Raw genomic sequence first — 25,328 nt, forward strand, 5'->3', positions numbered from 1 at the left:
GCCTTGGGGTGCAGCTCCTGCGTTCTTTGGTTGCAGCACAGGAGGATGTCGTGCGACAGATGGCAACAACGCCGCCGAGTGCTAATCAACAACGCCGCCACGAGCTTGTACGATGTAGCCTCACGGCAGCCACGCACGCACATGGGCCCACGATAGCCAGGCAAAATGAGGGCTCAATTTTGTGGGATCCATGGCAGATTGCTGCAAGAAGGAGAGCCAACTCATTGGACCCGTGAAGGAGAAAGACGATGCGGCGTTCAGTGGAAGAAAGCGTGTGGACAAGAACGTTCTGAGGGGATAAAGGATGTCGGGAAAGAGAGCGGTTGCGGCGCCCACAAATAAACGTGGTTAATCTGCGTGCTAGCGACCAACCGAGCGTTCCACTGGCCGGCCAATTAGAATCATTTACCTTTATTTAAGGGAACGACGCACGTTTTCAGAGAGTACACATGTTGGCTACAACCGCTTAAAATGATCATGCTTCTGACAGTTCCTATTTGGCACACACCCTCCGAGCACCATGTAGAATTGGGCCGGCCCATGTATGGCATGGTTTAGAAGCTTTCCATCACGGTTTTGTGAAGCTTTTAGAAGCTTTCAGCTGGATTTATGAAGCCTCCGGAAGCTTTTGACCGTCTTTGTTTCTTTTTTCATTTTTATTTTTTGTTTTCGAAAACTTCTTTTCAAATGTGTGAACTTTTTTTAGAAACATGAATTTATTCAAATCCATGAACTATTTTTGAACGCATGCACTTTTAAAATTCCACGAACTTAATTTTAATTCATATAATTTTTAAAACTCATGAACATTTTTTGAGTTAGTAAACATTTTTTGCATTCATGGATTTTTTTTCATGAATTTTTTCAAGTTATGATCTTTTTCGAATTCATTCATTTTTTTTGATTTTTATGAACTTTCCCAAATTTATGGAAATTTTTTATTCAGTGAATTTTTTAAAGTCAATGGTCAACCAGTCAGAAAAACAGATGAACCTGTAGCGGCTGGAGAGCAATCGACACTAAGGGCTCGCGACCCATCTAGCAATCCTGAAAAAACCAAAAATACATGTAGAAAACACTATGCTCCTACGGGGTGCACCCGACATGTGACATGTGGCAACGGCTAGGTGCACTATGCCTACCTTCCCGCTGGGAGCCCTTCTAGGGGGTACCGGTTGGTTATTTGCCCCCCGTACTTTCTACTTCTTAGTGACAAGGCATGGTGCTTCGTGGGATAATTAGTTCTTGTTAGGGACACACTAGGGATCTCTCGAATAATAGCAACAATCTCTCGCGGATACAAGTTTAGGTGGCGATTACAGGGAGATACAGAATGCGGTAGCTAGGGTTCGTCGCGAGACGGAAAGGAGAAAGGGGAAAGAGCTGAGCCGCCGTTGCCTGATCCACTGGATGCCCCGTGCAGCTTCTCCTCCCCTCTCAAGTAGTAGAGCAGCTGGGCCTCAGTTAACCCAGGCCGGCCCGATGACGCGTGGGTTGGGCTTCCTGGGCCGGGTTGTCCGCGGAGCAGAGGCGACGCGGTCGTTGTTGCTGACTGGCGGGCCACTCCTGTCAAGGGCGTTGACATCCCCCTCTCCTTGAGACGAGGCTTGTCCCCAAGCCTCCACGAGCAGGAAGCGCTCCTGGAGACTAGACTTGTCCTCCCAAGTGTCTCCCAACACCTCGGAGTTGGACCAGCGTATGCGGACCTGCTCGCGCATCCGCGCCGTTGTTTTCAGTACCTTTCTTGTACTTGATGCGATACTGGAGTCCCAACAGCTTGGTAAAAGCTTTCTGTTGCCATGGCGTGTTCAGACGTTGTTCCTCTAGGTGAGTGAGGCTCTTTTGATCCGTATATATGACAAATTCTGCGTGTTGCAAATATGGGCGCCATTGATCTACGGCCACGATGATTGCCAGATATTCTTTTTCATATGTGGACAGACCCTGATATCTTGGGCTCAACGCTTTGCTCATGAACGCTATAGGGTGTCCTTGTTGCTGCAGGATTGCTCCGATGCCTGTGTCACATGCGTCCATCTCCACTGTGAAAGGCTGCTCAAAGTTCGGCAATGCTAGCACCGGTGCCAAGGTTAGGTGCTTCTTCAGGACTTGAAAAGTTGTCTCTGTGATCGATGTCCACTGAAATGGCATGCCTTTCTTCAACAAATTGAACAGCGGCCGTGCTATCACTCCGAAATTGCGCACAAAGCGGCGACAGTAGCCTACGAGACCCAGAAAGCTTCGGACTCCGTTGATATCTTGCGGTGGGGCCCAGTTGGCAACTGTTGATATCTTGGTCGGGTCCGTGGCTACGCCGCGAGCACTGATGACATGGCCTAGGTAGGATACCTGGCTTTGTCCAAATGCACACTTGCTGCACTTTACCACTGATCTTTAAGTAGCAGTTCCAACACCTGCCTCACGTGGCACTTGTGCTCCTCTAATGTGGCACTGAAAATTAAGATGTCGTCGAAGAAGCATAGCACACAAACACGTATCACAAGTTTGAGAGTTGTAGTCAGCCCTTCTATAAATGTGGGGGGTGCCCCAGCCAATCCAAAGGACAAAACCTTGAACTCGAAGTGCCCCTGATGCGTGGAGAATGCCGTCTTGTACTCCTCCCCTGGTGCGAGCCTGATCTGATGATAGCCCGCGCGCAAGTCAAGCTTTGAAAACCACGCCGCGCCATGTAGCTCATCCAGAAGCTCTTCGATAACTAGAACTGGAAACTTGCCGACCACTATAATGGCATTCAGCTGTCTGTAATCTATACAGAGATGCCAGGTCCCGTCTTTTTTCTTAACCAGGATGACCGGGGATGAGAAAGGACTGTTGCTTCGCTGAATGACTCCGGATTTCAGAAGTGCTTCGACTTGGGCTTCTATCTCCGTCTTCTGTTCTGGTTTGTAACGATATTGTCTGACATCGACTGGCTGTGCTCCAGGGATTAGAGGGATGCGGTGATCGCACGCCCTTCTAGGTGGGAGCCTGACTGGCTCTTCGAACACGTCCGAAAATTGCTCCAAGATTTCTTGAATGCACGCTGGTGTTTGCTCTAATTCTTCCTGCTGGGTGGCAAGCACACAGAGGTGTATAATGTGTGTGATCGATCCGTTGCTGCACAGGTTTTGCAACTGCAAACTGTTGATGGACTGACAACTGGTGGAAGCCGTGTCGTGCCCCGTCAGACGTAGCGGGCCTGCTGGAGTGGGGATCTCAATGAAACGAGCGCGCCAGTCTACCTGCATCGGGCTGTGCTCCTCTAACCAATCCATGTCGAGTATAACGTCGTACATGCCCAGAGCCAGAACTTTCAGATCCGTGTAGAATTCGTGTCCTTGAGCATACCACGCGCATTGCGGCGCGACCTTAGTGCAGAGCACCCGATCGTATTAACCGAAAACATAATACATGTGTGAATACATAGACAAACAGAGTGTCACTAGTATGCCTCTACTAGACTAGCTTGTTAATCAAAGATGGTTATGTTTCCTAACCATAGACAAAGAGTTTTCATTTGATTAACAGGATCACATCATTAGTTGAATGATCTGATTGACATGACCCATTCCATTAGCTTAGCACCCGATCGTTTAGTATGTTGCTATTGCTTTCTTCATGACTTATACATGTTCCTATGACTATGAGATTATGCAACTCCCGTTTGCCAGAGGAACACTTTGTGTGCTACCAAACATCACAACGTAACTGGGTGATTGTAAAGGAGCTCTACAGGTGTCTCCAAAGGTACATGTTGGGTTGGCGTATTTCGAGATTAGGATTTGTCACTCCGATTGTCGGAGAGGTATCTCTGGGCCCTCTCGGTAATGCATATCACTTAAGCCTTGCAAGCATTGCAACTAATGAGTTAGTTGCGGGATGATGTATTACAGAACGAGTAAACAGACTTGCCGGTAACGAGATTGAACTAGGTATGGGATACCGAGGATCGAATCTCGGGCAAGTAACATACCGATGACAAAGGGAACAACGTATGTTGCTATGCGGTCTGACCGATAAAAGATCTTCGTAGAATATGTAGGAGCCAATATGAGCATCCAGGTTCCACTATTGGTTATTGACCAGAGACGTGTCTCGGTCATGTCTACATTGTTCTCAAACCCGTAGGGTCCGCACGCTTAAGGTTACGATGACAGTTATATTATGAGTTTATACATTTTGATGTACCAAAGGTTGTTCGGAGTCCCGGATGTGATCACAGACATGATGAGGAGTCTCGAAATGGTCGAGACATAAAGATTGATATATTGGAAGCCTATGTTTGGATATCGAAAGTATTCCGGGTGAAATCGGGATTTTACCGGAGTACCGGGAGGTTACCGGAACCCCCCGGGAGCTATATGGGCCTAAGTGGGCCTTAGTGGAAAAGAGAAGGAGCAGCCCAAGATGGGCCACGCGCCCCTCCCCTCCCTTGGTCTGAATAGGACAAGGAGAGGGGGCCGGCCCCCCTCTCTTTTCCCCCCTCCGCGAATCCTATTCCAACTAGGATTGGGGGGGGGGGGGAATCCTACTCCCAGAGGGAGTAGGACTCCTCCTGGCGCGCCTCTCCTAGGCCGGCCGCACCCCCCCTTTGAGCCTTTATATACGGAGGCAGGAGCACCCCAGAGAAACACAAGTTGATCCACGTGATCATATTCTTAGCCGTGTGCGGTGCCTCCTTCCACCATAGTCCTCGATAATATTGTAGCGGTGCTTAGGCGAAGCCCTGCTGCAGTAGTACATCAAGATCGTCACCACGCCGTCGTGCTGACGGAACTCTTCCCTAACACTTTGCTGGATCGGAGTCCGGAGATCGTCATCGAGCTGAACGTGTGCTAGAACTCGGAGGTACCGTAGTTTCGGTGCTTGATCGGTCGGGCCGTGAAGACGTACGACTACATCAACCAAACGCTTCCGTTGTCGATCTACAAGGATACATAGATCATACTCTCCCCTCTCGTTGCTATGCATCACCATGATCTTGCATGAGCGTAGGAATTTTTTTGAAATTACTACGAAACCCAACAGTGCCTCCCCGCTGAGGCGCCTCTGGTGGTCGTGGAAGACTGCCGAACGCGCCTTCGACCACCTCTTCTTGAAGCAGCGCAAGAGCACAGGCAGTATCCAGGTCCTGTGGCCTCTGTACGAGCACCACTGCCCGAACATCCCTCCTCAGACCCTCGAGAAAACGAGTCAAGAAATAGAAAGGGTGAATCGTGTCAGAATACGATGATAAATGGTTTATGATCAATTCAAATTGCTCTATGTAGTGTGCTCCTGAAGAAGTTTGGCGGACAGTATAGAACTGCCGAATCAGCGTCTGATGTCGATCGCGACCAAAACGGGTACAGAGTAAGGCAGTGAAAGCGTCCCAATCAAAATCTGCAAGTCTTTTTTGTATGGACTGAAGCCAGACAGCGGCCGACCCCGAGAAATTCAGGGCCGCCATGGGTACCCAGAACGAAGGTAAGATACCAAACATTTGGAAGTATTGTTCACACATAGTTTTCCACAAATTCGGGTTGTTGCCTGAGAACTGCGGAAATGCGATGGATGGGTGGGATTGACCCAGTCCGGATAGTAGTTGACTAGCATGAGCAAACGGCGAGAGCGAAAGCGGAGATGCTGTCAGATGGGAGGACGGACCTGTTGCCGGGGGTGGCGTCGGTGTCTGTAAGAACACCGCCGCATTCCCCGTGGCAGATTGAAAACGCCGTGGCCATTGGGCCCTGGGAGGTCGCTGCCCGCGCCGCCACCAACCCCCGTGAGGACGCTGGTCGTCGCAGAAGGGCCCGACTTCGGAAGCGCGGCCACTTCACTGAAAATTATTTTTTGATTATGGTTGATAAGGCGGCCACTTCACTGAAAATTAGATTTGACGAACTTGAGTCATTCAAAAATATATTTGGATTTTTAATGAGTTCAACGGCCTTGAAGTCATTGGACCATTCTGAACTTAAAGACAGTTGTACAAAATTTGCAAGTGCTTTCTCTTCGGGTGGTTCATTTGATGTTGATTTAAATGATCTAATTTCTGAGTTAATTGTTATGCAGTCAACTTTGCCCGATAGAACAATGTCCGCTATGGAGATTTTTGAGTATATATGATGGTAATTAATTAGGCATTTATATTAAGGGCCCCGAAGGGCCCCGGATTATAGTTTCGCCCCGGACCCCCAAAATCTCAGGACCGGCCCTGTCTGAGTATGCATGGACCATGAATAAATGACAGGTGTGTGTGTGTGTGATCGATCAGATCGGTGCTGGCCCGGCCCGGCCGGCCGGCCAACGCCCAACGCCGCGCCTGTCTGCTGTTAGCCAGCAATGCCGGCCCATGCAAGCATCCGTATGCCCATGATCATTATTCCATGTAGTACTAGGTGTGTCTAAAAAAACAGTGTTTCTCAAAAAAAAAGTAGTACGAGGTGATTCTTACCACTAAAAAAGGTGATTCTGAAAAAGTAGTACTATGTGGCTTGTGTATTTTTTTCCTTCAAGAAAAATGGCTTGTGTGTGAGTTGAAGCTAAAATGATATTGCGAGTGACTAACTGACTATCTCTGCTCCTAGTTGGGGAGTTGGTAAGCGGTATCGTCGCTTCGTCCCCCCGGTTTTCGTTGATTAAGGCGTTTTTTCTCCATTTTTTCATCAAGGTGCAGGGTGGGAATCAGCCCGTTGCCAATCTGAACTTGCCAAACTGCTCCTCCTTCGACACCCCCTCCTCTATCATAGTATACAAATTAACCGCAATATCTTAATTTTCTTTTCATGGGTTTGGCCATAATTAGAAACCTAGCATTATGCGTGGATTACTTCGACGCGGCGTAACATGAGGGCTACGACGAGCATGGCCTGCAAACAGGAAACGAGAAACCAGTCTGTTTCAGATCCGATTTTAGGGATACTACGGAACCTATTTTAGGCAATTGGCAATCACCAGGTAAATCTTATGGCAAGTAGCAATCATATAAACAACATATGGCAATTGACAATGTGCAACTAATCCTCTACTAAAGCTCTCACACGACACATTCGGCAACAATCACCATTATCGACCACAAAAGCAAGCCGCCACACTGCCTTCGTAGGATGTGCGTGCACTCCAACATCACGAGGCACCACACCCTGCCCAAGGTGTGTCGCATCGCATTGGAGGAGAGGGCATGAGGAGCCATGCCGCAACTCAAATGGTATTCAGGAATCAGGTCAATGTGTCTACCTGCCGCCGTTTGGACCCCGCCAGCGTGGCCAATCGACCGCAACAGACCAAGGTAATCACTAAAAGGAACCCGTCGTCCATGTCATCGCCAGATCATCAGCACACCAGGATCTGGCGTCGTCCGCTTCCCATCCCCACCATACTGGAAGCCATCCGTGGTGCACCATCGTCTCAGGTACTCCCGTGCTGCATGGAAGCCTCGCCGCCGAACACGTCTTCGAGGAACCACGCCAGCAGCGGCTCCAGAAGAATGACGCCGTCAATAGCTCCTTCTGAGGGATTCCGTTGGGAGAAGTCGTTGTCACCCAGCATCGCGATGGTGGAGGATGTTGTTGGACGCGAACTTGGCCCTTTAATTTTTGTAGTGTGCTTGTGGAACTTTGTGAGAACGAGTGTTATGAGTATACTGGTTTTGTAGGTAATCCTTTTCCAACAGTCTAATTAACAGTCCCTGAAGACCATCAGGAACCCTAATGTCGAGAATGAAAATTGTAAGATCAATATCTTACCAATTTTGATATTCTTTGAGAAACATCATTAAAGAATACCAGATATACTTATTGTTAGTTCTTCATTGACACCTATTGTTCTTAATGAACCTTAATTGTTAACGATATGTGTAGTACTCCCTCTGGTCCTTTTTAGTTCACATATAAGATTTGTCTGAAGTCAAGCCTCGTAAAGTTTGACCAACTTTATAGAAAAAATACCAACATTCACAATGTGAAATCAATACCAGTTTATGCATCATGACTTAAAGTTTCATATTGTATAACTTTAGCATGGTAGATGTTAATATTTTTTCATATAAATATGGTCAAACTTTGAGTAGTTTGACTTCAAGCAATTCTTATATGAAGAGTAAAAAGGACCGAAGGGAGTACTATAGGATCAATGGAAAGAATGTCCGGTTGTCCAATTGATGCTACTATTGTTGGCTCTACCAAAGTATCTCTTCTACATGATATATTCTTAATTATGGATCCTGTCATTTTGGGAAAGTCAGTATCTCGAGAGCAAGCAGGCAGCTTAACCAACGCTGTAGGATGATCCAGTGCTTTTAGAATCAAATTATTGGGTTGTTACTGTATAATCTGATTTCGTTTGTAAACAAATGTGAGGAGTGGGAGAGGATGTGCATTTATAAAATGTACTTAGGTTGAGGTTCCGTTTTCAAGATCCGATTGTTATTTATTCTTTTTCATTGTTGAGGGAGTCCTGTATTAGGAGGTCTCCGGACAGCCGGACTATATCCTTCGGCCGGACTATTGGACTATGAACATACAAGATTGAAGACTTGGTCCCGTGTCCGGATGGGACTCTACTTGGCGTGGAAGGCAAGCTAGGCAATACGGATATGTATATCTCCTCCTTTGTAACCGACCTGGTGTAACCCTAGCCCCCTCCGGTGTCTATATAAACCGGAGGGTTTTAGTCCGTAGGACAACATACAATCATACCATATGCTAGCTTCTAGGGTTTAGCCTCTCCGATCTCGTGGTAGATCAACTCTTGTAATACCCATATTATCAAGTATAATCAAGCAGGACGTAGAGTTTTACCTCCATCAAGAGGGCCCGAACCTGGGTAAAACATCGTGTCCCCTGCCTCTTGTTACCACCCGCCTTAGACGCACAATTCGGAACCCCCTACCCGAGATCCATCGGTTTTGACACCGACATTGGTGCTTTCATTGAGAGTTCCTCTGTGTCGTCGCCGTTAGACTTGATGGCTCCTTCGATCATCGATAGCGATGCAGTCCAGGGTGAGAATTTTCTCCCCGGACAGATCTTTGTATTCGGCGGCTTCGCACTGCGGGCCAACTCGCTTGGCCATATGGAGCAGATCGAGAGTTACGCCCCTGGCCACCAGGTCAGGTTTGGAAGCTTAAACTACATGGCCGATATCCGCGAAGACTTGATCTTCGACGGATTCGAGCCCCTTCCCAATGCGCCACACGGTCACGATGAGCATGATTTAGCTCTGCCATCGGACAGTGTTCAAGAGATCGCGCCGGCAACCGCTTCGACCCTCAATTCGGAGCCAGTTGTGCCATCCATGGACGGGTGGATAGACCCCGCCACGGAGGCCGCACTCTCATCGGCGATCGAGCCGAGTATCGACCTTACCCTTCACGGGAGCCGTGACGCCGGACTACCGGATTCTTCCCCGGCCACGGACTCCGAACTGCCTGCGCCCGCACCTATCGAATCCGACTGGGCGCCGATCTTGGAGTTTACCTCTACGGATATTTTTCAGCACTCGCCCTTCGGCGACATACTGAACTCATTAAGGTCTCTCTCCCTGTCAGGAGAGTCCGGGCCGAACTATGTTCGGCAGGATTGGGGTTCGGATGATAAAGAGAGCCATCACCATTATCTTAGCCATAAAATTCAAAACGAGTTGATTTCTCTTATGGCTAGTGACATTACAAATTCTATTCTCAAGATTGTCAAAGTGGCCAAATATTTCTCTGTTATCCTGGATTGTACCCCGGATGTGAGTCATCAAGAACAAATGAGTTTGTTGGTTCGATGTGTTCATATATCTGATGGAAAAATACAAATTGTGGAGTACTTCCTTGCTTTTTTGGTAGTGGAGGACACATCTGGTTTGGGAATTTTCAAGGTATTGGTTGATTCTATGAAGTCCTTCGGTCTTAATATTGATGATATTAGGGGCCAAGGTTATGACAATGGATCCAACATGAAAGGAAAATACAAGGGGTTGCAATGTCGGTTGCTTGAGGTAAATCCAAGAGCTTTGTATATGCCATGTGCTTGCCACAGTCTTAATCTTACCCTTTGTGATATGGCTAAATCTTGTGGTAGAGCTGTTTCTTTTTTTAGAATTGTGCAACGAATATATGTATTATTCAGTGGTTCTACGAAAAGATGGAAAGTTTTTGTTAGCCATGTGACAGATTTGACTGTGAAATCGTTGAGCAATACTCGTTGGGAGAGTCGTATCAAAAGTGTTAAAGCAATTAGATTTCAAGCTCCTAACATAAGATCAGCTTTACTTGAGTTAAGTGAAGATAGTGGTACCGAACCCAAGGATAGGAGTGATGCAAAAAATTTGTTTGATGTGCTTGGCAGCTATGAGTTCATACTTGGCATGGTCATTTGGCATGGCATTCTATTTGCTGTAGATTCAGTAAGCAGGAAGCTGCAATCACCATCCATGTGCATTGAGACTGCCTTAAAGCAAATAGATGGTATGAGGACTTATTTTGACACTTATAGAGAGGAAGGGTTTGATTCTAGTGTGATCATTGCCAAAGAAATCGCAGCTGAAATGGGTGTAGAGCCATCATTTCCAGTAAAGCGTCGTGTTTCTAGGAAGAAACAATTTGATGAAGATGACAATGATGAAGCGATATTGGAAGCTGAGAAGGATTTTAAAGTCAATTATTTTTTGATTATGGTTGATAAGGCGGCCACTTCACTGAAAATTAGATTTGACGAACTTGAGTCATTCAAAAATATATTTGGATTTTTAATGAGTTCAACGGCCTTGAAGTCATTGGACCGTTCTGAACTTAAAGACAGTTGTACAAAATTTGCAAGTGCTTTCTCTTCGGGTGGTTCATCTGATGTTGATTTAAATGATCTGATTTCTGAGTTAATTGTTATGCAGTCAACTTTGCCCGATAGAACAATGTCCGCTATGGAGATTTTTGAGTTTGCAAGGGAAGCTGATTGTTATCCAAATATTGCTATTGCATATCGGATTTTCTTTACTATGCCTGTTACTGTGGCATCAGCTGAAAGAAGTTTTTCGAAGTTGAAATTGTTGAAGAACTACTTGAGATCTACAATGTCGCAAGAGAGGTTAAATGGCTTGGCAACTTTATGCATCGAGAAAAATTTGGTTGATGAAATTGACATTGATACTATCGTTAGTGATTTTGCATCTCAGAATGTTAGAATAAAATTTTGAAGGTAATATGTAATACATTATTTGATATGCACAATCATTTTGGACGCACTTAATTATTTTCTTTGATACAAATTATATGTATATATGATGGTAATTAATTAGGCATTTATATTAAGGGCCCCGAAGGGCCCCGGATTGTAGTTTCGCCCCGGACCCCTAAAATCTCAGGACCGGCCCTGTCTGAGTATGCATGGACCATGAATAAATGACAGGTGTGTGTGTGTGTGTGATCGATCAGATCGGTGCTGGCCCGGCCCGGCCGGCCGGCCAACGCCCAACGCCGCGCCTGTCTGCTGTTAGCCAGCAATGCCGGCCCATGCAAGCATCCGTATGCCCATGATCATTATTCCATGTAGTACTAGGTGTGTCTAAAAAAACAGTGTTTCTCAAAAAAAAAGTAGTACGAGGTGATTCTTACCACTAAAAAAGGTGATTCTGAAAAAAGTAGTACTATGTGGCTTGTGTATTTTTTTCCTTCAAGAAAAATGGCTTGTGTGTGAGTTGAAGCTAAAATGATATTGCGAGTGACTAACTGACTATCTCTGCTCCTAGTTGGGGAGTTGGTAAGCGGTATCGTCGCTTCGTCCCCCCGGTTTTCGTTGATTAAGGCGTTTTTTCTCCATTTTTTCATCAAGGTGCAGGGTGGGAATCAGCCCGTTGCCAATCTGAACTTGCCAAACTGCTCCTCCTTCGACACCCCCTCCTCTATCATAGTATACAAATTAACCGCAATATCTTAATTTTCTTTTCATGGGTTTGGCCATAATTAGAAACCGAACATTATGCGTGGATTACTTCGACGCGGCGTAACATGAGGGCTACGACGAGCATGGCCTGCAAACAGGAAACGAGAAACCAGTCTGTTTCAGATCCGATTTTAGGAATACTACGGAACCTATTTTAGGCAATTGGCAATCACCAGGCAAATCTTATGGCAAGTAGCAATCATATAAACAACATATGGCAATTGACAATGTGCAACTAATCCTCTACTAAAGCTCTCACACGACACATTCGGCAACAATCACCATTATCGACCACAAAAGCAAGCCGCCACACTGCCTTCGTAGGATGTGCGTGCACTCCAACATCGCGAGGCACCACACCCTGCCCAAGGTGTGTCGCATCGCATTGGAGGAGAGGGCATGAGGAGCCATGCCGCAACTCAAATGGTATTCAGGAATCAGGTCAATGTGTCTACTTGCCGCCGTTTGGACCCCGCCAGCGTGGCCAATCGACCGCAACAGACCAAGGTAATCACTAAAAGGAACCCGTCGTCCATGTCATCGCCAGATCATCAGCACACCAGGATCTGGCGTCGTCCGCTTCCCATTCCCACCATACTGGAAGCCATCCGTGGTGCACCATCGTCTCAGGTACTCCCGTGCTGCATGGAAGCCTCGCCGCCGAACACGTCTTCGAGGAACCACGCCAGCAGCGGCTCCAGAAGAATGACGCCGTCAATAGCTCCTTCTGAGGGATTCCGTTGGGAGAAGTCGTTGTCACCCAGCATCGCGATGGTGGAGGATGTTGTTGGACGCGAACTTGGCCCTTTAATTTTTGTAGTGTGCTTGTGGAACTTTGTGAGGACGAGTGTTATGAGTACACTGGTTTTGTAGGTAATCTTTTTCCAATAGTCTAATTAACAGTCCCTGAAGACCATCAGGAACCCTAATGTCGAGAATGAAAATTGTAAGATCAATATCTTACCAATTTTGATATTCTTTGAGAAACATCATTAAAGAATACCAGATATACTTATTGTTAGTTCTTCATTGACACCTATTGTTCTTAATGAACATTAATTGTTAATGATATGTGTAGTACTCCCTCTGGTCCTTTTTAGTTCACATATAAGATTTGTCTGAAGTCAAGCCTCGTAAAGTTTGACCAACTTTATAGAAAAAATACCAACATTCACAATGTGAAATCAATACCAGTTTATGCATCATGACTTAAAGTTTCATATTGTATAACCTTAGCATGGTAGATGTTAATATTTTTTCATATAAATATGGTCAAACTTTGAGTAGTTTGACTTCAAGCAATTCTTATATGAAGAGTAAAAAGGACCGAAGGGAGTACTATAGGATCAATGGAAAGAATGTCCGGTTGTCCAATTGATGCTACTATTGTTGGCTCTACCAAAGTATCTCTTCTACATGATATATTCTTAATTATGGATCCTGTCATTTTGGGAAAGTCAGTATCTCGAGAGCAAGCAGGCAGCTTAACCAACGCTGTAGGATGATCCAGTGCTTTTAGAATCAAATTATTGGGTTGTTACTGTATAATCTGATTTCGTTTGTAAACAAATGTGAGGAGTGGGAGAGGATGTGCATTTATAAAATGTACTTAGGTTGAGGTTCCGTTTTCAAGATCCGATTGTTATTTATTCTTTTTCATTGTTGAGGGAGTCCTGTATTAGGAGGTCTCTGGACAGCTGGACTATATCCTTCGGCCGGACTATTGGACTATGAAGATACAAGATTGAAGACTTCGTCCCGTGTCCGGATGGGACTCTACTTGGCGTGGAAGGCAAGCTAGGCAATACGGATATGTATATCTCCTCCTTTGTAACCGACCTGGTGTAACCCTAGCCCCCTCCGGTGTCTATATAAACCGGAGGGTTTTAGTCCATAGGACAACATACAATCACACCATATGCTAGCTTCTAGGGTTTAGCCTCTCCGATCTCGTGGTAGATCAACTCTTGTAATACCCATATTATCAAGTATAATCAAGCAGGACGTAGAGTTTTACCTCCATCAAGAGGGCCCGAACCTGGGTAAAACATCGTGTCCCCTGCCTCTTGTTACCACCCGCCTTAGACGCACAATTTGGAACCCCCTATCTGAGATCCGCCGGTTTTGACACCGACATTGGTGCTTTCATTGAGAGTTCCTCTGTGTCGTCGCCGTTAGACTTGATGACTCCTTCGATCATCGATAGCGATGCAGTCCAGGGTGAGAATTTTCTCCCCGGACATATCTTTGTATTCGGCGGCTTTGCACTGCGGGCCAACTCGCTTGGCCATATGGAGCAGATCGAGAGTTACGCCCCTGGCCACCAGATCAGGTTTGGAAGCTTAAACTACATGGCCGATATCCGCGAAGACTTGATCTTCGACGGATTCAAGCCCCTTCCCAATGCGCCACACGGTCACGATGAGCATGATTTAGCTCTGCCATCGGACAGTGTTCAAGAGATCGCGCCGGCAACCGCTCCGACCCTCAATTCGGAGCCAGTTGCGCCATCCATGGACGGGTGGATAGACCCCGCCACGGAGGCCGCACTCTCATCGGCGATCGAGCCGAGTATCGACCTTACCCTTCACGGGAGCCGTGACGCCGGACTACCGGATTCTTCCCCGGCCACGGACTCCGAACTGCCTGCGCCCGCACCTATCGAATCCGAATGGGCGCCGATCTTGGAGTTTACCTCTACGGATATTTTTCAGCACTCGCCCTTCGGCGACATACTGAACTCATTAAGGTCTCTCTCCCTGTCAGGAGAGTCCGGGCCGAACTATGTTCTGCAGGATTGGGGTTCGGATGACGAAGAAATTCGTCGCCCACCCACCACCCACTTAGTAGCCACTGTCGACGATTTGACCGACATGCTCGACTTCGACTCTGAAGACATCGACGGTATGGACGACGATGCAGGAGACGAACAGGAACCACTGCCCAGAGGGCACTGGACGCCCACTTCATCATATGACGTATACATGGTGGACACACCCAAAGAAAACGACGACGAGGAACGGAAGGACGCAACGAAGGGTTGTTCCCTTGAGAAGTAGTCAAAGCGGCGGCATAAGCGCCGCTCCAAATCCTGCCTCGGCAGAAACAGCGGTCATATAGACCCAGCGATAGAGCAGGCTGAACCATCGCCCGACCAGGGCAACACGGAGAATCAAACCGAACAACCCGACCCCGTCAAACATAACAGTCCGGACGACATCACATCGGACAAGCACCCGGAGCAACAGAATGCCCATCAAAGGCTGGTTGCCACTGCGAGGAGTCTTAAAAAGTAGAAGCAAAGGCTCAGGGCTGCACAAGACACACTCAGAATCAGATGGAGTGAAGTACTCAACACTGCAGCGAAGTACGGCGGTAATCGCCACATCAAGAGCTACCCGAAGAGAAAGCTGCTACCTGAATTCGATGAGGAGGCCTTAGATCCCCCGCAATCAAAAAACAAAACGGCCATCCAGTCGGATAGACGACCTCGTGGCCAACATAGAACGACAAACGACGCCGCACATAAGCCGGTACGCGATCCACGTGAGGACTCGCATCAAAAGTACGGCGCAACCAGATCCATCTACGGGCCACGCCAGCGCGCTCCAGCATGCAATGCAACACAACAAACATCTCAATACCACGGTACACCCAAATACATGGGTGCCGCACACCCCCTATGTTTCACCGATGAGGTGCTGGACCATGAATTTCCAGAGGGATTCAAACCCGTAAACATAGAGGCGTATGATGGAACGACAGACCCTGGGGTCTAGATTGAGGACTACATCCTCCATATCCATATGGCTCGAGGAGACGATCTCCACGCCATCAAGTACTTACCCCTCAAGCTCAAAGGGCCAGCTCGGCACTGGCTTAAAAGCCTCCCCCAAAACTCCATTGGAAGCTGGGACGAGCTCGAAGACGCCTTTCGGGCAAATTTTCAAGGGACCTATGTCCGACCACCGGATGCAGACGATTTAAGTCATATAACTCAACAGCCCGGAGAGTCAGCCCGAAAGCTTTGGAACAGGTTCCTCACTAAAAAGAACCAAATAGTCGACTGTCCGGACGCCGAAGCCTTAGCAGCTTTCAAGCACAGCGTTCGAGACGAATGGCTTGCCAGACACCTTGGCCAAGAAAAGTCGAGAACAATGGCAGCAATAACAAGCCTCATGACCCGCTTTTGCGCGGGCGAGGACAGCTGGTTAGCCCGATGTAGCACCAGTGACCCAAGTACATCCGAAGTCCAGGACGGAAACGGGAAATCACGACGCAGCAAAAACAAGCGCCGGAATAAAGAAGACAGCCCGAAGAGCACAAGGTAAACGCCGGATTCAAAAGCTCTCGGCCAGGTCAGCAAAAGCTGCCCCAAGGGCAACAGAGACGAACTGTCCAGCCTAAACAAGATTCTGGACCAAATATGTCAGATCCATAGCACCCCCGATAAACCTGCAAATCATACCCATAGAGAATGTTGGGTCTTTAAGCAGTCCGGCAAGCTCAACGCCGAACACAAGGGGCACGATACACCAAGCGAAGACGAGGACGAGCCTCGCAAGCAAAGTACTGGGGAACAGAAGAAGTTCCCACCAGAAGTCAAAATAGTAAACGTATTACACGTGACAAAGGGGAGAAACAAAGCTGCACTCCTAGAGACACATGCCCCAGGGCCTATCACAGCGGAGTTCTGCCACTGGTCGTCCCAACCGATCACCTTCGACCATCGGGATTACTCGGCAAGTATCCGACGTGCAGGATGGGCTACCTTGGTATTAGACCCAATAATTGAGGGATACCACTTCACACGAGTCCTGATGGACGGTTGCAGCAGTCTAAACCTGATATATCAGGACACAGTCCGCAAAATGGGGATAGACCCAACAAAAATTAGCCGCAGCAATACTACCTTTAAAGGAGTAACGCTAGGCCCATTGCACGGGCTCCCTGCTACTAGAGGTTATATTCGGCTTTCCCGATAACTTTCATAGCTAAAATTTAACGTTCCACATCGCTCTGTTCCAAAGTGGCTATCAAGCACTACTCGGACGCGAAGCTTTCGCCCGCTTTAACGCAATACCGCATTACGCTTCCCTCATGCTTAAGATGCCCGATCCACATGGCATCATTACAGTAAATGGAAATATTGAGCGCTCCTTGCGCGTGGAAGACCGTGCGGCTGCCTTGGCAGCCGCACACTAAACGGCCTCACCAACTAAAGCATCTGACATGTCATTAAGACCACAGACATGGTTGGACGAGTCTGGTACTGCTATATGTAATTGATACAGCTTTGATGGCTATACCCCTATTACAATACAAGGGGCTCAACGCGCGCGCACAAGTGACAATTAGGCTCAACTTTACTCATATTGTTTATTTAGTATAACTTACCTTTTGCACGACAACTTTCCAATTTAGTTCCTCTCTTTTTCAGATGACCATCGTGCTACACCCGTCCAGAATACGGCACAACGGAGACACATGCGCAGACGTGCAGCAGGGACCCATTCCAAGGATTCTTTTTAGATTAAGACCATGCGTAAACCTTTTTTACTGTCTCTTGTTGATACACATCCCTCGGATTCTCAGTACAATTGAGAAGGATGCTGACGTATTGGCATGTGGCCACGTCAGAATATTGCACGCACCTAGACACCAGGGGCTTATTACAAAGGGCACTGTTTAGGCCCGGTTTACACCATAAAGACCGAATACCTTAGGGAGTGTTCGGCGTCGCGAGTTTGGCCTTATATGCATCAGCTCCAAATCATGTCTTTGGTCAAATGTTGGGTTTGCCCGGCTCCTGTGTTTTGCTGCCTTATGTTCCGCTCTATCGGCTAAGGCGGCACCAGGAGAACTACTGCGATTGTGCCCTGGTTCATCTGGACGAGCACCTCAGTAGAGAAAGCCGAAAATTGACTGTCATGATATAGCGTGAGACTGGTCAACCACTCGATGACCTATCGGAATCTTCGGGATTCCTCCGCCTTAACAAAGGGCCGTTTCCCGGCCAGGCATGTACGCACCCCGAATTCGGATAAGTGCGGAGCCACCAGGGGCTATATAGTAGCCCTACTGTGAAACTCCTCTGGCTAAGTGAAAGTGTTAAAGCATTATAGTCCGGTTGCCTAGTTCGCTGCGCTATCACCTCCTTAATGGACCAAGACGTTGGGTCAAGTGTGAACATGCGTCTTCTGCGAACACCCCCGCATTATATGTGTGGGCGCTGAAGCCGACGACTGCAATCTTTCAGGTTATATACATATATACATAAATGGCCGCACATGAGGCATCATAATACTTTCGGGAAAAAGTATAAATACAGCCTTGATAAACTTAATAAAACATTGTTTTTACAATGGGAATACATGTCACTCAAACATAATATTCTTCGAGCATTGGGCCTCTATCGAACGAGCGCCTTCAAGAACTTCTTCAAAATAGTGCTCGGCAGCCACTCGGCCTATGGCCGAACCCTGCGCCACAACAGTGGTGGCATCCATCTCCACCCAGTATGTTTTAACACGGGAAAGGGCCATCCACGAGCCTTCGATGCACGCCGACCTCTTCATCACATTAATTCGCGGCACCGCACCAAGGAACTGCTGCACCAAACTAAAATAGCTGTTCGGCTTTGGCCTTTCCGGCCATAGATGATCCACAACAGACCTCATGGCGAGTCCGGACAATCTATTCAGCTCGGCCCATTCGGCAAGCCGAATAGTCAATGGAAGCAGACGCTCTGGAACATTAAATTTTGACCAGAATAGCTTGTCCACTTCACGACCTGTTTGATCTCGGAAGTATTCGGCCGCATCGACAGCACTCGTCGCCAAGTCCAAATATGCGTCCACCGAACTCCACAGCCGGTCCAGAGGGGCATACTGAGGATCTCCAAACTTCCTCCACAGCATAAAGGGTTTCCCAGCCGCGATATCCCCAGCTTGACGCAGCTCCTCCTTTTTCGCTCTCATCGCAGAGCGGGTATCTTTGGTTGCCATCGTGGCCTTTTCCAGGTCTGTTGCCTTCGCCCGGTTTTCTTCTTCAAGAAGCTGGCAACGGTCGGTAGTATCTTTTAACTTTACAGCCATCTTGGCCATTTTCTCTTTGCTCTCGCAAGTGCGGCCTGTTCGGCCCTTAACTCTTCGGCCGCTTGCAAAGCAGCCGCATTGCTACTCCTTGCTTGCTCCTTGGCTCGGGCAAGCTCCGCCCGAAGGGTCTCCACGATGGCCGCTCCATCTGCAGTCACACCATATTAAAGATACTGGCATCATGCTGCTCTTATTATGTGACGATTACTAGAAGGGACACTCACCCTGTGCCTCGTCAAGCCGCTCGTTGACAAGCACGATGTCGACATCTGCCGCATCTAGCTGCCGCTTTAGTTCGGCATACCCATCAGTCCGGCTAGCCACCGAAGCCTCCATCACCTGCACATAAAGGCAGTCTGGTTATTACCTGGGACTATGATCCTCTGTTTGCCGCCGTTTTCGACGACAACTAGACTCTAAGGGGCTACTATCTACATAGGGCACATCTAAAAATGTGCGGTACTTTCAAAAATATACATCATTTCACGTACCTCAAAACCCGCTAGTAGACTCATAAAGGCTTCATGCAGCCCGCTTTCGGCGGACGAAATCCTTTCAATCACCATACCCATCAATGTGCGGTGCTCTTCTAAGATAACCGCCTTCTCCAGCAGATCCCTCCCTACATCCGACCGTGCACCAGACGGTGCCAGACTCTTTTGATTGCTCTCTTCGAGAGCCGGATACTGAGGACTTCTGGTGGCCATAGGATTACCTTCTGGCCTTACCGGATCAGGAGAAGCCCTCCGCGACGACACCTCAGGGTCGCCCGCTTCGTAAGGCGGTGTGGCAGGGGGAGGCGTTTCGCTCTCCATCATCTCCGGAAGAAGATCCCCCCAAGACGAGCTCAGCTGGGAAGGGCTAAGATCCGAACTGCAAGATAAATACTTCGGTTATTTTCCATAGAAGTAAGGTAGGATATCTTCACTATCAAATACCTTTTGATTACTTACAGCTCGTTAGAGGGCTGATCCCCGTGCGGGCATTGTGCGGCAAGAACACCCTCCGAGGCAGGACCCTCTGGTGGAGATTTCTTCTCCCGTTTAGAAACCTTGATTTCCGGATCTTCGGAGGTAGTCCTCTTCCTTCCCCGGGGAGAAAGAATGTCAGATTCTTCCGCTCAGTTGTCCTCCCTCGCGGAGGCACTCATTCCCTCGGTTGGAATAGGTAGCGATGGAGGCCCTCTTTCGCCCTCTTTATTCCCCCCTCCGTCTTCCTTTGAGGGCATCGGACAAGGTGCTGGCTCGAGCATCTTTTCCAGCACCGGATTGTCCAAGCCTTCAGGAAGGGGGGCCGAACACCGAATCATCTTCGCCTTTGTTATCCAGTCCTGGTCAAAGAGCGATTCTTCAGAATGATGTCATGATAAATAAAAAGACGGTGTGTTCGGCCATGGGATTATTTACTTGGGCAGCGGTGCGGTTGCTGCTCAGGCCCACGTCCTCGGTGGTGTCCGGACACTCTATTTGGGGTCCGGAGAACGATTTGTACATCTCCTCGTGCGTTATGCCAAGGAAATTCTGAATAGTGCACGTCTGGGTTGAATTCCCACATGCGGAGGGGCCGGCGTTTGCAAGGCTGGACCCCAGCTCAGTCCCCTGCTGATCCATGACATCAGTTGTGGTGGAGGGCCCGAGCGAAAGGTGGGGGCAGCTACCCACTTGGCACTTCGGGGAGCTGTGACATAAAACCACTCCCGTTGCCACAATCCAGACATGTCTAGAAAGGAATCCTTTGGCCATGGAGCATCAGCAATTTTGCTTATTAAAGCACCTCCGCACGCTGCATACTATCCCTCGACCATCTTCGGCTTCACATCGAAGGTCTTGAGCCACAAGCCGAAGTGAGGGGTAATGCGGAGGAAGGCCTCACAGACGACAATAAATGACGAGATGCGGAGAAGGGAGTCCGGGGCCAGATCGTGAAATCCAACCCGTAATAGAACATAAGACCCCTGACAAAGGGATCCAGAGCGAGGCCTAGTCCTTAGCGGAAGTGGGAGATGAACACAACGCTCTCGTTGGGTTCGGGAGTAGGGACGACCTGCCCTCGGGCGGGTAGCCTATGCGAAATTTTGGCGGTCAGATATCTGGCCTCCCTCAACTTCTCGATGTCCTCCTCCGTGACGGAGGAGGGCATCCACCGGCCTTGAAGGCTGGATCCGGACATGATTGAAGGTCCGAAGCACCTGACCTTGGCTTTGGGTGTTAGAACTCAAGGTGGGGGAAGGATTCGATTGAGCACGGGAGGGAAAAAAGTAACAGCCTTGTCCCTTTATAAAGAGGGTGAATATCAAGCATCCTCCTCGTGGCCGTTTGGGACTTGCCTAAAATCTAGGAGTCCTAGGCAGGGTTGGGTTACCCACGTCTGTATTGATGAGAATCCCGTAATAAGGGGAACACAATCTCTGCTTTGACAAGACGTGTCAAGAAACCGCCTCGCGTCATGTGTGGGCTGGTTAAAGAAAAACGGTTCAAATAATTACCGGACCGCGGCGTGATGTCATGCTGCCAAAACGTGTCAACAGATTAGATTTGTGGTAATATTATTCTCTCTACGATGGTATGTGGAACTTATTTTGCAGGGTCGGACACTATCCTTGTATTCAAATTCTTCCGTGGTGTATTCGGAGGAGGAACCCGCCTTGCAATGCCGAAGACAACACTGCGCGCCGGACTCATCGTCATTGAAGCCTAGTTCAGGGGCTACTGAGGGAGTCCTGGATTAGGGGGTCTCCGGACAGCCGGACTATATCCTTTGGCCGGACTGTTGGACTATGAAGATACAAGATTGAAGACTTTGTCCCGTGTCCGGATGGGACTCTACTTGGCGTGGAAGGCAAGCTAGGCAATACGGGTATGTATATCTCCTCCTTTGTAACCGACCTGGTGTAACCCTAGCCCCCTCCGATGTCTATATAAATCGGAGGGTTTTAGTCCGTAGGACAACATACAATCATACCATAGGCTAGCTTCTAAGGTTTAGCCTCTCCGATCTCGTGGTAGATCAACTCTTGTAATACCCATATTATCAAGTGTAATCAAGCAGGATGTAGGGTTTTACCTCCATCAAGAGGGCCCGAACCTGGGTAAAACATCGTGTCCCCTGCCTCCTATTACCATCCGCCTTAGACGCATAGTTCGGGACCCCCTACCCGAGATCCGCCGGTTTTGACACCGAAAATTGTAATAATTTACTAATTATAATATTTTTATTTCTTCTGGATATAATCTACTATTTTTGGATTCATGGGGCATGATGGAAGAGTTAACATTCGTTGTTTTACACCAGTACAATTGCTCTTGAGAGGTGGAGCAATCGGAAAGTGGGTGCATTAAGGAGTAGATTAAGTGGGCTGAGGCCATGTGGCTATGTTAGATGTTGGAACAACAATGATATGGGGATAAATGGAGAGATTTTAAAGGAGAAACTACATTATTTTTCTATAAAAAGTTCACCAATTGTTGATGAAAATGTGGATGTTGTAAGTCCACGATATGAAGTTTGTGTATGAGTCAAGTACTATTGGGTTGATGGATCTTATGTAGGCGATGCTGAAATGGAGAATGCAGGCATGTCTCTGCTTACTTTCGTCATCCCCTAATCTCCAAAAAAGTTTGGTGATGGAAGCCATCAAATTTTGTACTAATCTTACGATGCGCGGAGATCATTGTTGTTATTCTCAAAAGTTCCATCGAATTTATCTATGCTATTTATTATTTTTGTTTTATTCATTTTATTACATTGTTTCTCTTTAATGTTATATCTTCTAGGATATACTGTAGCCGACAATGTTAACACGAGCAAAAGTTAAGCTGTACCAAACTAAAATTTGAGTCTTGATAGGGAGAGGGGGAGAGTCCGTGTGTATGTTCGCGTGCGCGCGCGCGCACGCGTGTGTGTGTGTGTGTGAGAGAGAGAGCTAGAGAGAGAGGGGGTGGGAGAGAAGGGAAGGGAGAGAGAGAGGGGCAAGGTAGGGAGAGTGTGGGAGCGAGAGACAGGTATCAATTGTATTCATAGGTGCAAACGGAAAAGTACATTAAAAGGCCCGTGGCAACGCATGGCCTTCTACTAATATCTATGGGTGAAAAATTAACACAATGGCATGCAGTAGTATATACTATACATATATTTCCGCTAATCCATTGGGTCAATAGAGCATCTTTCCTTAAAAGTTCATGCCTTACATTGGTTTTATGGAGAGTTTGTGAACACATTAGGGTTGCTTAACAAAAATAACACACTACTTATAATAAATTCCTTATAATTTTTGTGCCTAGACACCGAAAAAACAAAGCCCTGATGACCACAAGTATAGGAGATCAATTGTAGTCCTTTCGATAAGTATGAGTGTCAAATCCAACAAGGAGCGGAAGGAATTAATAAGTGATTTCAGCAAGGTAATCTCTGCAAGTGCTGTAAAGTGGTAGTAACAGATAATTTGATAACAAGATAATTTGGAGCAAGTAATAAGGTGCGGCAAGGTGGCCTAATCCTTTTATTGCAAAGGACAAGCCAGAAGTTTCTCTTATAATAAGCAAAGCGTTCTCGAGGACACATGGAAATTTCGCCTAGTCAAGTTCATCATATTTAGTTGGTTCGCGCTCACTACTTTAATAAATTGATATGTGTGTGGACCGGTGCTATGGTGTTGTTCTTACTTGAAGAAACAACCTAGTTATGATTACCCCCTATCGCAAGCATCCAGAACTACGGAAGAAGAATTAAGATAGATCTAACAATAGCATGAAACATATGGATCCAAATCAGCCACTTACAGAATAGCACATAAACTAGGGTTTAAGCTTATGTCACTCTCGCAATTAATCATCTACTTACTACTCCATAATGCCTTCCCCTACACCCAATTAAGCATGGTGAAGTGTCATGTAGCACATGACACCACTAGAGAAAGAACAACATACACTTCATCAAAGTATTGAACGAATACCAACTTCACATGATTACTTATAACAAGACTTCTCCCATGTAGTGAAGAACAAACAGAATTACTCACAAATCATATTCATGTTCATGATCAGAGGAGAATAATATGTGATTAACAATTTGAACATATGATTTTCCACAAATTAAAACAACTAGCATCAATCACAAGATGTAATCAACACTACTAGCAACCCACAGGTACCAATCTGGGGTTTTGAGACAAAGATTTAATACAAGAGATGAACTAGGGTTTGAGATGAGATGGTGCTCATGAAATTGTTGATGGAGATGAGTCCTCTCATGATGAAAGGAATGTTGGTGATGACGAAGGCTTCGATTTCTCCCTCCCAGAGGGGAGTATCCCTAGCGGAATCACTCCGTCGGAGAGCAAAAGTGCTCCTACCAAGGTTCCATCTCGGGATGGTGGCGCTTCATCCCAAAAGTCTTCTTGTATTTTTCCTAGGGAAAATGGCCTCGTATAGTGGAAGGAGGGCACATGAGGGCATCTGGGGGACCCACAAGGGGTAGGGCGCGTCCCCTGCCTTGTGGGCCAACTATTGATCTTCTCTGTTACTTTTTACTTCTAGTATTTTTATATATTCAAAAATAATTATCCATAAAATTTTAGGTCATTTGGAGCTCCGGAGAATAGCTATCTCTATTGTAGCTCTTTTAGGTCCAGAATTCTAGCTGCCGGTAATTTCCCTCTTTATGTATATCTTGCATATTAAGAGAGAAAAGGCATCATATTGCATCATATAGTGAAATATTGATCCAAAACATTACAAATAAAAGTAGGAAAACATGATGCAAAATGTACGTATCAACTCCCCCAAGCTTAGGCCTTGCTTGTCCTCAAGCGAGTGCCGAACTCAATAATCATGACCACATGTTTATGGAGAGAGGTGTCGGTAAAAGAAAATATGGACATGGTGGCATCATGATCATATTATAACAACAATTATTCATCATAAAACTTCGCATGATCAAGTAACAACTCACTCACAAGCTAAAGTACAAACAATAAACTTTCTTGGAAACTAACAAACTAGGTTCTTATGAAGGAAATATGCCCTAGAGGCACTAGTGCAGAACCGGGCAATAGCACCGGTTCGTAAGACCCTTTAGTGCCGGTTTGGTAACCGGCGCTAAAATGTAGGCACTAAAGGTCCCCCCTTTAGTACCGGTTCAACACGAACCGGTGCTAAAGGGCAACCACGTGGCACGAGCCAGCTTCGGGGGCAGGGAGCCCTTTAGTACCGGTTGGTGTCACCAACCGATATTAAAAGGTTGGGGGGGGGGGTTTGGGGTTTATGATTTCTTTTTCATTTAATTTTGTGTTTTCCATTTAATTATTTTTCGTTTGCTGGTATTTTAC

This window comes from Triticum dicoccoides, chromosome 4A (assembly GCF_002162155.2).
Source record: "Triticum dicoccoides isolate Atlit2015 ecotype Zavitan chromosome 4A, WEW_v2.0, whole genome shotgun sequence".
Lineage (NCBI taxonomy): Eukaryota > Viridiplantae > Streptophyta > Magnoliopsida > Poales > Poaceae > Triticum > Triticum dicoccoides.